Raw genomic sequence first — 12,411 nt, 5'->3', positions numbered from 1 at the left:
CAGGCACAGGGAGATGAAGTTCTTCCAGGAGGGGACTGAAAACGCTATTCCTACTAGCAAAGGTAGTACAACAGCTCTCAAGGTCTCCAGCTTAATTGGATTTTGACCATTTCACTACCAAAACAACTTTCAGGATTCAATTCCTTGGGGCTGGAGATGTGGCTCAAGCAGTAGTGTGCTCGCCTGGCATGCGTGCGGCCCGGGTTCGATCCTTAGCACCACATACCAACAAAGATGTTGTGTCTGCCGAGAACTAAAAAATAAATAAAGTGATTCTCTCTCTTTAAAAAAAAAAAAAAAAAAAAAAAAAAAAGGGATTCAATTCCTTAAAAATCAATACCTTCACCCATAAATTAGGATTTCATTTGCACCAACTTTTAGGTATGTCACTGAAACTTCCAGGTTCCTATGTGCAAATTGAGCTGAGAATTTACAACCCTGAGCTCATCCTTGTGCTTTATGATGTTTTAATTTGACTAAGCTGAACTACATTCCCCCGAATTTCCTTTCCCTTATGTTTCTGACCACAGTCTTGGGCAGAGAGCACAGAAGGAGAAGCCATCCCATGGCTCTGCACACGGTTGTGCTGAATTAACTAGCCTCTCCCCTGGGGTGCTCTGAGCATCTCTACCTCCTGGACAAAAGAGGTAGGGGGTTGGTTAGTTTTTGAGATACTAGGGACTGAAACCAGGGGTTATCTAACTATGAGTTATATCACCAGTCCTTTTTTAAATATTCTCAGAGAGGGTCTCACTAAATTGCCCTGGTTGGGCCTTGTAATCGCCCTGCCTCTACCTGTCAAGTTAGCTGGGATCACAGGTTGTGTACCATCATGCCTGGCCTGAATATGTATGTTCAGCTACCTGCCAAGGGCCCTCCCTCCTCTTCCAGGCCGCTCATACAACTAAGTCCGTAACAAGAGAAACTGGCATTGCTTTCCCTGCACCATTATTGTGGCTTCGAACTTGTTCTTTCTCTTCACTTCACATTGATCCTTCTTTCCCAAATGTCTGTTCTAACTTTAAATCAAGCATGACTACAACAGCCTCATGGAAACTACTCCCAGAGTTACTACATTGGGTAAACTTAATTCACTATACAAATCCCTCAAATAATACACACACACACACACACACACACACACACACACACGTTTTTTCTTTATTCATCCTAGTGGTTCTACTTTCTGACTGAATCCTGTGATTCTGGGGGCAGGGGCAGGGAAAACAAAGCTGGGGGTGTAATCCAGTAGTAGAGCACTTGTCTAGGAGTGTGCAAGGACCCGGATTTGATCCCCAGCACCCCCAAAAATTACAATGTTTACTTAATAACCACTATATGGGGGCTGGGGATGTGGCTCAAGAGGTAGCGCGCTCGCCTGGCATGCATGCAGCCCGGGTTCAATCCTCAGCACCACATACAATCAAAGATGTTGTAACGTCCACCGAAAACTAAAAAATAAATATTAAAAATTCTCTAAAAAAAAAATAATAACCACTATATGATAGATAACTATATAGTAGACCAGACTTTTAACTTACACAGCCTCAAACTCCTATTTAATCCTAGCTACTGCAAAGGGTAGTTTGAGCACTTGCAATCCAGACACTTAACTATGTACTAGAAAAGTAATTATAGGCAAAACCAACTCTCTGCTTTTATGGATTTGAACATTTTGAGACACTAAAATTAATTTATTTCATAAACCAATGCAGTACTAATTTTGAAAAGCACCAGGAGGACTTCAACTTCAAGGAAGGCAAAGGGGAAAAAAAAGAATTTCAGGAAACTGATAGTTGTTGTAGCAGGTGATAGACTAAATGGAGACTCTTCTCTCTACTTCTATTCACACAAAAAGAAATTCCATGAAAAAGTGATGTTTGAGCCAAACTCTTAAGAAAGACTTCCTAGGAATAATTATTCAAAGCAAAGAACAGCATTCCAGGCAGAGAAAAAGAACAACTGCCAAGATGCCTGGAGAAGAAAAAAATGGTGGGCAAAGAAGACTAAAGGCCTCATACAGCTGGAACAAAGAATGCAAAGGAAATGCTGGACAGGATGGGGATGCAACCAAAGGGAGTTACACACAGTAGTCCCCCTTTATCCATGATTATACTTCCCACAGATTTGGCTACCCACAGGAAACCATGGTTTGAAAATACTAAGTGGAAAATTCCAGAAATAAACAATCCATAAGTTTTAAACTACATACTGTTCTGAGTGTGATGAAATCTTGTGCCATCCTGCTGTCTTGCCCAAGACATGATTATTCCTTTGTGTAACATATCCATGTTGTATATTACTGCCCGTTATTCACTTATTAGCCAACTGGATGCACTTATCGAGATGCACTGTTCCAGTGCTTGTGTTCAAATAACTCTTACTTAATAATAGATACAAAATGAAAAAAAAAAAACAGTAATGGAGGCAATTCAGATATGCAGAAGACATAAACCGCATCCTCTAGTGAAAGTTCTAGACTTAAAAAAAGCATTGAGCCTACACAAAGACTTTAGTCAACAGATTCCCTGAAATGAGTGACACTAAGCCATTTACCCCAATAAGGAATGATTATGCACTCTAATTTATTAAGAGTTATCACAGGTTTGTACAGTAGGAAAAAATATATTATACACCACATTACATACTATAATATGGACTATGTGCAGTTTCAGGAATCCACTGGCGATCTTAGAACATACCCTCCAGATATAAGAGGACTACCTCTTATACCACTGAGGCCACATTATAAATTTCTGTCCTCAAAACAATGAGAAGCCATTGAGAGTTTTAAATAAAACCATTGACACATGATCAGATTGACTTTCTTAAAATGTAATTTTTTGACAGTAACAAAATTACACATGTATTTACCTTTTACTCAACAACTTCATTATCGTAAAGCTAGTTATACCAGCACAAACACAAAACAACACATGCAGGCAGGGGACACAGTTCTGACATAGAATGCCTGCCTAGCATACACAAAGGCCTTGGGTTCAATCTCCAGCATCACAAAAAATAACATATGCACAAGGTTAATTCATTGCAACAACTATTTATAACAGCAACAAAACATAGACAACCCAAATGTTCATCATTAGTAAATGGGTTGTAAGCACAAAAGGTGGCAGCAGAACTTCTAAACAATGATATCCAGAGCTAGGCATGATGGCAGGCCTATAAATACTAGGGAGACCAAGGCAGGAGGATGGCAAGTTTAAAGTCAGCCTCAGCAAAAATCAAGGCCCCAAACAACTCAGTGAGACCCTGTCTATAAATAAAATACAAAATAGGGTTGGGAATGTGCATGCCCCTGAGGTTCAAATTCAGGTACAAAAAAAAAAAAAAAAAAAGATCTCCAGAATACAGTCATTCCTCCACACACAGGGAATTGGTTCCAACACTCACCCTCGCAGATTCCAAAATCCTCAGAAGTTCAGTTCCCTTATATGAGTTTTACTTGCATATAACCTGAGCAAATGGTCCCCTATAATTTAAATCACCTCACTTACAATACGTAATACAATGTAAATGATATGTAAATATCTGTTACAGTGAGTTGTTCAGGGAATGACAAGAAAAAATCTGTACTTGCTGAGTCCAGATGCAATTTTTTCTGAAGGTTGAATCACTAAATGCACGACTCATGGATACACAGGGCCAACTGTATTAAAAATTACACTATGTGTTATCTATGGCATAAGGAAGGGAAATAAAAATATGTCTTGCTTTTATTTGGAAAACTGAAATCCTGGTGGAGCAGAAACTAATGTAACTGAGGCAGGAGGCGTCTGATGAAGGGACAGAATGAACTTCTTTGAACAGTTCTGATTTCCAAACACACAAATGTCCATGTGAATATTTTACATAGTGAAAAAATACAATACAAAATTAAAGCAATTGTTAAAAGTTAAGGACTTCAGGCAAATAAACCAAATTAATTATCAAACTGATCAAACAACCTAAAATATTTTCAAATAGCTATAATTCAGAATACAATTGTACATCCTAATATGATGTGTTATCTTTTAGAACAAAAAAACCTGTAACTAGCCAGGCACATGCCTATAATCCCAGCTACTTCAAGAGGCTGAGGTAAGAGGATCTCAGGTGTGAAGCAGAGGCCAGCCTGGGCAACTTTGAGAGACTGTGATTCAAAATAAAAAGAGCGGGGGATACATACTTAGTGGTAGAGTGCTTGCCTAGCATGCTCTAGGTCCTCGGTTCAATCTCCAACACTACAAAAATTAAAAATTAAAACAACAACAAAAAAAACTGCAACCAAACTTACACCTACAGTTGCTTCAGTGGTCATTAGTATTATTTTCAAACTTCAACGTCCACAAAGAATAATGAAATTATATTGACATTACAAAAATGCAAATTTTCAGTGTTGGAGCAAAAAGACTTAAAGTTAAAAACCCTACGACAGTAAATCTGTACTAAAATCAAAATGAATACTTCCCAAGTCCAGAGCCCGCCCTCTGGTATCTAAATTACACCCTCTAATGAAACAGATAATATATAAATTTGACAGGAAAAGAACAATGTTTACCTCAGACATCTTGAATCAGAAAGCAAGAAAAACTTCAAAGACTCATGTATCATGTCAAAGAAACAGGAAGTAGCTTGAAAGGACCTGGACACACTGTAGTCTTGACAAGCTGAGGAAAAAGAATGACTATTTAATTAAAATATACTGGCTACCTAAAAAGCCATGTATCTACAATGATCATCAAAAGAAAAAAAAGCAATTCAATGCCAGCCATGGTGGCACACGCCTGTAATCCCAGCTACACTAGAGGGTGAAGCAAGAGAATGACAAGTCTGAATCCAGTCTCAACACCTTAGCACGATTCTATCTCAAAAAATAAAAAGGACTGGGGATGTAGCTCAGTGGCAAATAAAGCACACCTGGGTTCAATTCCCAGCACCACACAAAAAAAAAAAAAAAAAAAAAAAAAAAATCAAACCTTCCGGCCAAAAGAATCTTGTAAGCAGGAAAAAGCATTCTTTCTTCTCATCACCTGTATCAAGACCCAAATGCAGTTACTAACAGTAATTCAGATATGTATGATTAGTAACATCATTTGCACACAGGCCCAAACATTAAACCTATTAAACATAAATCATAAGGGTATAACTATGGGAAACCAGAACAATTTAACTATAAACAAATATAATCTATATTATTTTTAAAGTTCTGCCTTTTTAAAAAGAACTATTATAGTCTAAAAACATACACAGAATTTTTCGAAATTCCTTACTAGTCTCTTCATTTACTCTAACATTCGGATACTATCCATGTTTACTGGATCACACGTTTAATCTAACACTAAACCAACTCCCCCCTTTACCTCAAATGGCTTCATCTGCTTCTCTAACAGACTCCCCTACAGATTAGAGGTCCTCACTGGCAGCTGTCCCACCCACCTTCCACAGTGCTCTGAAACAGAGGTCCAATCCTGGCCTAGGAGCCTTCAATGGGTCTCCTCCAGACGAAAAAATAAACTCCAACCGAATTCATGTGAATGTGGAATTTAAAATGTGACCCCAAATTCATCCCTTAAACAACCAACCATGTGAAACTCCAAGTGGTGTTAACAATTGTAACATCATCACCATCAACACCCACTGTATATTTCACTGCAGTTAAGGTTAGTTACATCTGATGAGGCAAGTCTCATTCCACAAGAGTGATAACACACAGAAAGAGTAAAAGATAACTGGCAGGGGCCAGGTGTGGTGGTGCACATCTGTAATCGCTTATAATCCCAGCAGCTCAAAAGGCTGAGGCAGGAGAATTGCAAGTTCAAAGCCAGCTTTAGCAAAGATGAGGCACTAAGCAACTCGGTGAGACACTGTCTCTAAATAAAATACAAATTAGGGCTGGGGATGTGGCTCAGTGGTCAAGTGCACCTGAGTTCAATCCCCAGTACCTCCCCCAGACCAAAAAAAAAAAAAAAAGATAATTGGCAGAGACAGGGGCCAAAAACTATCTTAGAGACTCAAATCCTGGATAGTCTTTCGACTCCTTTCTCATGCAGGCCTCTGCTCCACCATCCCTTCTGCATGTTTGTTTATGTCTAAGTCATACAGAACCTGTAAAAAAGAGACACCAAGATTTAACTTAAAAATTGAAAAGCAAACTTTTAAAACTTTTAAAATAAAAAAAATACTAATAAGTACCTCAAAGTTGGGTCAATTTTATTTTGGGGGGGCTGGGGAATTGAACTCAGGGCCTCACACATGCTAGGTAAGCACTCTACCACTAGGCCACAAACCCAGCCCTCAAAATTGGAAAGGGGAAGGAAATCAATGGTTTACTAGAGCCAGTTATTATATTTCAGGAACTATACTGAGAACTCTAATGAATCCCTTTCATTTAATTCTCATCACAGTCCTATAGGACAGGTTTCATCTCAGTTTGCAGCTAAGAAACTGAATTTTAAAAAGGTCATGTGATGAATCAGCTGTGTGGCTCTGAGCCAATAAACAGTGGGGCTGATTCCAACCCAGAGGGTCCTGACTTGGTCACCAACTCCAGAGCCTCTATGTTCTCTTCATGATACCACATCTTCCAAACTCTACCAGATAACTGAGCAAAAATCTCTTCCTCCAATTTCTCAGTCAGGAAAAGAGAAAGAAACACATTTAATTAAATATCTAATAAAACAAGTATTTATATACTCCTCAGCAAATTGAGGTCCCTAACAGTTATACCAAAAGAAAAGCTTGCAGGCATTATTTTTAACTTCTAAATAATCCACAACTACTCCAAAAATAGTATTCTTTCCATGTATTTATAACACTTTTAAAAAGACACTAAACAACTAACAGCTTAAAGAGAGCCTATAGAATAAGAGAAAGTCTTTGTCAGCTACTCTTCAGAGGATTAATATCCAGAATATAAAAAACTCAACACCAAAAAACTAATAACCTATTCAATAAATGGGCAAATGAACTAAACAGACACCTCAACAATACAAATGACCAACACTTACTTGAAAAAATATTCAAAACCTTTAGTTAAATCAGGGAAATGCAAATCAAAGCTACACTGAGCCAGTAGGTGGTGCAAGCCTGTAATCCCAGCAACTGGGGAAGCTAAAACAGGAGGACCACAAAGGCAAGACCAGCTTCCGCAATTTAGGAAGGCCCTGTTTCAAAATTTAAAAAGGACTGAGGAGGGCTGGGCTTGTAGTTCAGTATGAGACACTGGGTTTAATTCTCAGCACCACGTTAAGTGGTAACGTACTCCAGGGGTCAGGAGACACAACACCAGACCTACCCTGAGATTCCATGTAACTCCAGCCAGAATGCAACCATCAGGAATACAAATAACTATAAATGAGTGGGGGGAGGGGTTCTTAATGTAAATTAGTACAGCCACTGTGGAAATCAGTGCAGAGGTTCCTCAAATAAAAACAGAGCTACCATATGAACCAAATGTACCACTCCTCAGTATTTATGCATTTGGTCAGCATACTTTAGTGACAATAGTGATCCATGTTCATCACAACACAAATCAGAATTTCCTAGGTGTCCATCAAATGACTGGACAAAGAAAATGTGGTACAAATATATAATGGGACTTTCTATTCAACCAAAAAAAAGAAAAAAAATCCTGTCATTTACAACAATGCGGATTAACCTAGAGAACATCACATTAAGTGAAATAAGCCAGACTCAAAGACAAGTATCCAATGTTTTCTGTGATTTGTGGAAGCTACAGGAGAAGAAAACACATCATCATGAAAGCAGAAGGTAAACTATTAGGGTAGAGGAAAAAGATCAGAGGGAGGGAGGACCCGAGGGTAAAGGGAGTTAGTGAGGAGTAGAACTCTTCATACATTATGTTACATGCATGTTCAAACATGCCACCATGAAACCCACTGTTCTGTACTATCATGGACCAGTAAGTCACTTAAAAAAAAAAAAAAAGACGCTAACAATTAGGAAGTAAGTTGTAACAGCGTGTGCAGTCAGGTTAGCTACTAAAAAGTAAAAACACTGTAATTAAACTTCCTCCAGCTGAAGACCATAACTCTACTGATGGATGGTGCACACCTGTAATCCCGGAGCAGCTCAGGAGGCTGAGGTAGAAGAAGCACCAGTTCAAAGCCAGCCTCAGCAATTTATTTAGCAAGACCCTAAGCAACCTAGTGACCATCCTCCCTTAAAGGGGAAGGGGGGAGCTGGGGATGTAGCTCTGTGGGAAAGTACCTTTGGGTTGAATTCCTGGGGAAAAAAAAAATTCCTTCAATGTAAGGGCCACATTGCCACATTTAAGAAAGTATCCACAAGATTGAGAGGTAAGCCCAAACCTCATCATTAAAGCCTCAAGTTCACAAGAAAGGGATGGGAAACCACTATCTAGCTACAGCGTAATGACTCTGTTGGATTAAAAACTACCAGAGGCCATGGTTTTTGAGTAGGCGTCTGCCTCATTCAAAATGGAGCCATTCATATTAAGGTTAAGCAAACTGAAACTAAGTTATTATCTGACTTTCATAGAAATCGCCTGAGCTAAATTTCCCAAACCAGCTAGTTTTAAACCCAATGACAATGAATTTCCCTTTGCTTTAAACCTGACAAAAATGTAACCTGAAGAAATCTACTGGTAACCCATCAGTTATTTCTCTGTTGTTTTCTCCCTGTACTGGCCTTATAAGGAAAGTAACTTTGCCGCAACCAGACCAATCCACTCTCCCTTCTTTCTACTTTGGGCAGCCCTAGTCTGCCTATAAACCCAGTGCAGTGTGGCGGTAGTCCCAGTATTACTATGAGTTCAAGACCAGCCAGGGCCACATAGTGAGAAACAGACCCAGGAAAATAAAACCAGCTTCTTCTGCTCATTTTATTGGAAAACACTCTCTTCTACAGAATGAATTGTTGCCAGATTCTAGAATCACAAAGCCAATTAAGATCTTTAAACTATCGTGAATTAGTTCTTCGATAATAACCATGACCCCAATTTCACCATGGCTATTCCAGGGAACATTCCTTTACTGGATTTCATGGGTATTCACAGATGTCCCACTGGGAACAAAGGGTTCTGGGCCTACTATGGAAAACACTGTGGCAGTATTTCTGAGAGCCTCCAATATGGTAAAATGAATTGTGATGCTCAAGAGAAAAGTATAGACCAAACCAAACTGCTCCCAAACCAAACTGTTCAAGGAACCTTCTTTTTCCTATCGCATCTGGGAGAACTAGCTTCACAAAGAATGCCACCTTAAGCCACAATGATTCCAAAATTATTATCAATAATATCTTATACTGCTATTTTGTTCTGAATTGGCAATTAAGGTATATCAAAAAAAGGACAGTCCAGCTTTCCCATTATCTGCACAAACAGAGATTCAGGGAATCTAACAGAAAATATCTAGGGGAAAAAAAACAGTGTCTGTACTAAACCTGTACATGCTTTCCCTTCTTGTCCTTATTGCCTAAATGAAACTATATACATAGCATTTGCCCTGTATTAATTTTTATAAGTAATCTAGAGGTTACTTAAAATATATGGGAAAATTGCAATGTGTTTAAACTATATGTAAATATTAGACTTACGTAAGAAAGTTAAGCATCAGATTTTGATATCTGAGGGAATCATTGAAAACAGTTTTTTTAATTAGCATAAGGAGATAAATTGAACGTATCCACTGACCCTTTTGCATGATCCATTTCAAAATCATTTTTAGTGGTAACTACCACTTAAAAGATTAAAACTAAATGTCACTTTCTCATAAGAAACTAAAACCCACTACCCACAATTTGGACATAAACATATTGTGCAACCTTGATATGTAATTATCAAATCTGATAATGAACGTTCTGCAAATTACTAGTTACAATTTTAAGTAAAGCTCAAGTGGGGGAGGAAAGCTGACACAAGCCTCCTCGTCTCACTTAACCTTTCCAAAATTTCACAACCTCTAAGGGTGCTCACGAGTGCACAAGACGTACAGGTATAAACCCCCAAGTTTAACAGTCACCGCCTAACAAAAGCTATGCTGAAAGCAATTACTGTACTCTCCATCAATCCTTTCAGACTGCATCGAGTGCCTTCCAGAAAATTCGAACACCACAAAGTTACTGAGGCTTTCGCATGTCGGTGTGGCTCCCCTCGTAGCCCCAGTCGCATTACACAGTGGAATCCTGGAAGCCACTGACACGTTACCTGGTCTGGCGTTGGGTGAACACGCTGAATAGCCCAATGAGCTGCTTCACCACGGGCAGAAACACTCCAACAGGGATGGGAAACCCTCCCCGAACCGGAACCCGATGCACATATTATAAGCAGCAAATCAACAGAAAAACAATTGCGTAAACAAACTTCGAGATGCGCAGGAAACGCCGCGGACCGAGGCCACTGCTCGCACGAGCCGCGATGCAGAGAAGGCGCCCTCCGCGCAGGAGGCGCCGCGGACCGCGACCCCGCGCTGCGCAGTCCCGGCCCCGCACCGCCATCCGGGCGCATTCCTGCGCGCACACCCAAGGTCACGCAGGATGGGGTACCGCGCCCCCCGCCGACACGCACCGGGCGGGGGTGTCTCCGGAGCACGCCGCCCCCGGAAGGCGCCGCAGCGGCCCGCCGCGACCCCCGGCCCCGAGGGGCGGCCGGGGCGGGTCCGCGAGCCGGGAGCCCGCCGCCCTCGGGGGTCTCGCCACGCCCCTCCCCCAGCCAGCCGGGGTTATGCAACGCTCCCCCGCCCGCGCTGCCGCAGGCGGCCGCCCCCGCCCCCCGCCCAGCTCCGAACAAAGCGCGCGCGAAGGGGCCGGGGGCCGGGCCGGGCTGGGGGCAGCCGCCATGTTGGCGGGGGCGACCGGGACGGGTGGGGGCCGCGAACAAAGGAGCGCGCGCCCGCCCCAGGCCCAGCCCGCCGCGCCCGGGCCCGCCGCGCCCGGCCAGCAGGGGGCGCTGAGGGGCACCGCCCGCGGACAATGCGCCCCGGGCCCGCGGGCCGCGCTCACCTGAGTCCCGGCCACTGCGGCGTCGGCTGCCCGCTCCCCTCACAGCCCACGCCTGTCCCGCAGTCCTCACCTGCCGGCCGCCGAGGCCGCCGTCCGCAGGCCCCGCGGGTCCGCCGTGGCTTGCTCGCGCTCCCGCCGGCCCAGCCCGAGCCAGACGGCGCCTCCCCGCCCCCGCTCCTCGCCGCGGCCGCCGCCCGCCCCCCGGCCGCCACGGCGCACGCGCACTGCGGCCGCCGAACTGCGACGGCCGCGCCGCCCCGGCGCCCGCGCCGTCGGCCGCACTACGCAGGCGCGGAGTGGGGCCGGGCCCGAGCGAGGGGCGGGGCCTAACGGAGCTCACCTGGAAGGTGGGGCGCCGGCTGGCCGACCAGGTGCGCGCGGGATTACGGAGGCGGTCAGCAAACAGACCCTGGGAGCCCGCCGGGGCGCAGCTTCTTCCGGAAAGCGGGCAGTCGGAGAAGCCCGGGGTTTTCTCGCAGTAGGAGGGCTTTCAGGGACCGGCCCGCTGGGTCCTGGGACGTCAGCAGCCAGTCGCTCCGAGGCCGGCGCGCAGCAAAGATGGATGCAGCTGGAAAGGGCCGAGTGTCGCGGCCGCGCGCCGGACAGGTGAGCGCTGAACAAAGCTGTGCATCGCAGCCCTTTAAAAGGAGGAATTGGCCTCCCGTGACTCCCCCGAAGACAGCCTTTCTCCGCCACCGCACTGCGGAGAGGCCGTCCCGGCGGCGTGGCGACTCACCGCGCCTGGACCAGGTGGGCTAGGGACGGGAGGGACTTCTACAAGGCCCGACGTCTCCCGTTTCCAGCCCCCATTCCAGAACTCGCCCAACTCTTCTGGCAAGGTTAGGAACCGAGAATTCCCAGGATCGCACAGGAACCCACTTGACTTCAGTTTCAGTTGGGGTGCCTTTTGAGCATTTTCTTAGGTGGATGCAGGAGGGCGGAGGGAGGAAGCATCAGAGGGTTTGTATTCTTGCAAAGCGGAATGCAGGACTTGCATCTGGATCCAGTCTGGCGTTCTGCTCTCCCTCCTTCCCTCCCCTAGCCTGGTGTCCAGAAGCCTGTGACCGACTTGGTTCCTCGAGTGCGACAAGCCAGCCGCATCATAATAAACCGCCTCCCAAATTGTTGTCAGCTCAAATTACAGGACATGTTATTGGAAAGCACTTTGTACACTGTAAACTGCAGCACAATTGTCAGTTAGCAATGCTCTTTCGGATTTTGATGGCACCTTTTTTTTTTTTTCCAAAAAAAAGATTGATATATGCCTGCTCAAATAAATTAAAGTGCTGGTCTCGGATGACATACTTGGCAGGTACACGATGTTCACAGGCCAACTGGAGGGCTAATTTCAATACAGAGATATAACCAGTTGGTGAGTATTGAGAAATGATTAGCTTTCATTTGTGTATTTGATATTTCATAGCAGAGCAT

The 12,411-nt window shown here is 43.8% G+C and overlaps 1 protein-coding gene and 1 pseudogene across 7 annotated transcripts in view; one reads left to right on the top strand and one right to left on the bottom strand.

Annotated features, from left to right (window-relative positions):
• Positions 1 to 11,174, bottom strand: part of Spin1 (spindlin 1) — a 67,756-nt gene extending 56,582 nt beyond the window's left edge. The window contains exons 1-2 of one of the 7 annotated variants that reach the window (XM_078030652.1): positions 11,051 to 11,171; positions 4,559 to 4,667 (exon numbers count right to left, since the gene is read on the bottom strand). The gene's annotated coding sequence lies outside the window, so the exon portion shown is untranslated. Of the gene's footprint in view, positions 1 to 4,558; positions 4,668 to 10,186; positions 10,327 to 10,980; positions 11,001 to 11,050 lie in introns of those variants that run through there. The other 6 variants (XM_078030653.1, XM_005341227.5, XM_078030651.1 and 3 more) reach the window with 6 other exon arrangements.
• A 364-nt stretch (positions 11,175 to 11,538) lies between these two features.
• Positions 11,539 to 12,411, top strand: part of LOC110597123 (small ribosomal subunit protein uS5 pseudogene) — a 180,323-nt pseudogene continuing 179,450 nt past the window's right edge.

The sequence above is a fragment of the Ictidomys tridecemlineatus genome, chromosome 13 (genome assembly GCF_052094955.1).
Source record: "Ictidomys tridecemlineatus isolate mIctTri1 chromosome 13, mIctTri1.hap1, whole genome shotgun sequence".
Taxonomy (NCBI): Eukaryota; Metazoa; Chordata; class Mammalia; order Rodentia; family Sciuridae; genus Ictidomys; species Ictidomys tridecemlineatus.
The sequence above is the reverse complement of the archived record's forward strand: the minus strand, read 5'-3'. Positions and strand labels throughout refer to the sequence as shown.